The sequence below is a fragment of the Podarcis raffonei genome, chromosome 8 (genome assembly GCF_027172205.1).
Source record: "Podarcis raffonei isolate rPodRaf1 chromosome 8, rPodRaf1.pri, whole genome shotgun sequence".
Classification (NCBI taxonomy): domain Eukaryota; kingdom Metazoa; phylum Chordata; class Lepidosauria; order Squamata; family Lacertidae; genus Podarcis; species Podarcis raffonei.
The window spans coordinates 9,110,131-9,114,074 of NC_070609.1; positions in this window are offsets into that span (position 1 = coordinate 9,110,131).

The following is a 3,944-nucleotide window of genomic DNA, read 5'->3' on the forward strand; positions in this document are numbered from 1 at the left end:
GAGCTGACAGCCACACACAGGCAGATGCCTCGCCTCCTCGCAGAGATGGATTGCGTGGCAAAATAATAATAAAGAAGACACCCCCCCCTTTTAAAAACACACCCCTCCCTGTGGGCATGTCTTTGCAATTTAAGACCCCCCACCCACCCTCCACGCCAAGCTGGCTGATGTAAGGAAGAGAGACCAGATGCAAGAGGGGGGAATTGATTTTAGGACTCTGGCACCACCCCACAAGCACCTTTCCCCCCCTCCATAGGTGCCCGCAGGGTTGGAAGGGGGTGAGGTGTCACAAATGGGGGGGCAGGATGCTCCTGGCTCCCTTTAGTCTCCTGGGAGAGGGGGCCGGGGGGCGCTAGCTTTCAGACTCTGATCTTGGCCTTACACGCAGCCCAGATTTATTTGTATTTTGGGGTGTGGGTTACTTGTAGCCTTTCACTTCAGCAGCTCCCCCCGCCCTCCCAAGCTATATTTTTACTCACGGAGTCAACCTCCTCTCACAAAAGAGTTTGCTGGTCCACCTGCAACCTGGGAACGGTCAGCTGTATCTTTCGTTGCTTTTCAGTGCTTGCAGATCTTCTGAAATGGCTTTAATCGATTAAAAAAATAACTATTTTCAAAATTATTTAATGGCTGTTGTTGTCTGCCACCCTGGACTTCTTTGGAGAAGAAGGGCGGTGCAGAAACTGAATCGCCCCACAAAATAACACCGAAAGACCCCAGTCAAATCAAACTGCCGCCCCCTCCTTTGCACCCAGAGCATATATTTGCTGCCTATCTGCCACCCAAATAAATGCACGTTTCTTTCAAATCTCCAGAAGGCCTCTGATCGCGCCAGCGGCGATTATAATAATTATAACGTTTTATGTTTCTGTAGCGGCCTCTTGAGCTTTCCAACAGTTTCGAGTGCATTATTGTGCTGTAATCTCTGCAGCAATCCTGTAAGGAAAGCTGATATCCCTGTCTCGATAGTCCTGAGAAGTCTATGCACCATACATTAAAAGCACATTCCACCACCACCCACTCCCCAAAGAATTCTGGGAACTGTAGTTCGTGAAGCGTGCTGGGAAATGTAGCTCTGTGAGAGGTAGACTACAGTTCCCAGGGTTCTTAGAGGGAGGCGGAGGAGGACATGTGCTTTCAGAGAGATTATAGTGCATGGTGTGTACACAGCTGGTAAAGGTAAAGGGACCCCTGACCATTAGGTCCAGTCGTGGCCGACTCTGGGGTTGCGGTGCTCATCTCGCTTTATTGGCCGAGGGAGCTGGCGTACAGCTTCCGGGTCATGTGGCCAGCATGACTAAGCCGCTTCTGGCGAACCAGAGCAGCACACGGAAACACCGTTTACCTTCCCGCTGGAGTGGTACCTATTTATCTACTTGCACTTTTGAAATATACTCAGAGTCGAGAGTGGATTTCATGCTCTTTATTCAGCTCATAGTGGTGAGGAGGAATGGAATGTTTCCCCACAGTATCCGCTTTATTTACATTATTTACACAATGGGCTGCACGTGATTGGCTAATTCTGGAATTCTCCTGTAAGCCAATCAGGTTGTGGATTCACTTTCATCTGGAGCTGGATTGGGTGGCTCCTGCAGACTAATCATACTGCTGCATTGTTCTAGGACCAATCAGACTGCTGCATTTTGGATCCTATTCAACTCAGTACATAACAACTTTGATGTGCTTTCGAACTGCTAGGTTGGCAGGAGCAGGGACCGAGCAATGGGAGCTCACCCCATCGCGGGGATTCGAACTGCCAACTTCTAATCGGCAAGCCCTAGGCTCTGTGGTTTAACCCACAGCGCCACCCGTGTCCCACACAGCTGGTACGCAAAGCAAAATTATTTCATAGCTCAATTCTGCAATTCTGTGATTCCAGAGGTATGTTAGACTCCAGCTCCCATCAGCCCCAACTAGCAAAGCCAGTGATGATGGGAGCTAGAGTCTAACATACTTCTGGGGGGGGGGCATGCTCTCCCCCCTCCACCAGTGTTTCCCAAACTTGAGTCTCCAGCTGTTTTCGGACTACAATTCCCATCATGCCTGAGCACTGGTCTTGCTAGCTAGGGATGATGGGAGTTGTAGTCCAAAAACAGCTGGAGACCCACGTTTGGGAAACACGGGGAAATAATTCTTTGGAGCAGGTACAGAAAAACAGGGATCTTCCCAATACAGTGGTACCTCTGGTTATGTACTTAATTCGTTCTGGAGGTCCGTACTTAACCTGAAACTGTTCTTAACCTGAAGCACCACTTTAGCTAATGGGGCCTCCCGCTGCCGCATGATTTCTGTTCTCATCCTGAAGCTAAGTTCTTAACCTGAGGTACTATTTCTGGGTTAGCGGAGTCTGTAACCTGAAGCGTATGTAACCTGAAGCGTCTGTAACCCGAGGTACCACTGTACCGATATTTGCCATGGCATAGATCAGGGGTCAGCAAACTTTTTCAGCAGGGGGCCGGTCCACTGTCCCTCAGACCTTGTGGGGGGCCGGACTATTTTTTTTTGGGGGGGATGAACAAATTCCTATGACCCACAAATAACCCAGAGATGCATTTTAAATAAAAGCACACATTCTACTCATGTAAAAACATGCTGATTCCCGGACTGTCCGCGGGCCAGATTGAGAAGACAATTGGGCCGGATCCGGCCCCCGGGCCTTAGTTTCCTTACCCATGGCATAGATAATCAGGACAACATCCCTGTTTCTTCGATGGACACAGCTAATGGTAGCACATCCTCTGTTAAGGGTTGCTGGCAAAAAAGTGAGGGCTATCGCCAGGAAAACTGTTTTGCCTTCTTGCCCAAATCCCACTCTCTCCCATCCTTCCTCCTTCCTGGGCTCCGTTGACTTCCTAATCCTCGCATCCTGACCTACTTTCCCGCCTGCGCTGATGCCCACAGTGTTTCAGATCTGTCTTGTGTTCTGTGTAGATACAGAGGGAGGTCACTTTAGCTGCAGCCAAACTCGCGGAGTTTGCTTGCTTGCTTCGTTTTGTAAGCCGCCACTCCAATTCGGGCTGTTGTTTCATTGAGATGTGGTTCCTGTATATGTGTTTTTTTTGTGTGTGTGTCAGGGTCAGGTTGTGTGCATAGGAACCAACTCCTAGGGGCCAAGGTCCCTTCGCCCCCACCCCCCAAAGTTGATGGGCTTTGTCATTCAGATAGTGTGCATGTGATGCGTCTTTTGATCGATTATGCAGGGTGGGTCAACAATCTGGGCTCTCTCTCTCTCTCCATACTATCCAGATTTTTGCCTGTCAGTGCATCTCTGTAGCTACTGGCTGGATTGCTGTGATGTCACAGAATGTTCGCAATTAACTCTCCACCAGTGGTCTGTGTAGACAATACTAAGCTAGATGGATCAAGAGTCTGACTATCGCTATTACTAGAATAGAACAGACTTGGAAGGGACCCATAGGATCATCTAGTCCAACCCCCTGCAATGCAGCTGTCCCGTACAGGGTTCGAACCCACAACCTTGGCGTTATCATCACCGCCCTCTAGCCAGCTGAGCTGCCCATCTGATACTATTATTAATTTTTTATTTATTTAACAAAATGTACACACTGCTCAACTACAAACAGGACCTCTAAACAATTTACAAAACAAAAAACAGAAGCAAGCATTAACATCATCAATGAAATTGCCAATTATTGCCAATTAGATTCCCCACCCCACATACCTCCTCCCAAATTTGTTCAGGGCATCTCAGTTTACAGCAATACAGAGTTTAAATCAATTTATTCATTCCAAGGCAACCTCAGAAATAATACTTTCAGAACTGCCCAAATCACCCAGATGGTTGGCCGCCTCTGCCCTTCTTGGTTTAGCTAGGAGGGCCTTACCCTGCCCCCCCCCCAGCTTCTGAATATGACACTTATTATAGCCGGTTTTGGCTCAGACCTGGGCAGAAGCATGTGGAGGAGACAGAAAGAAATCAGGTG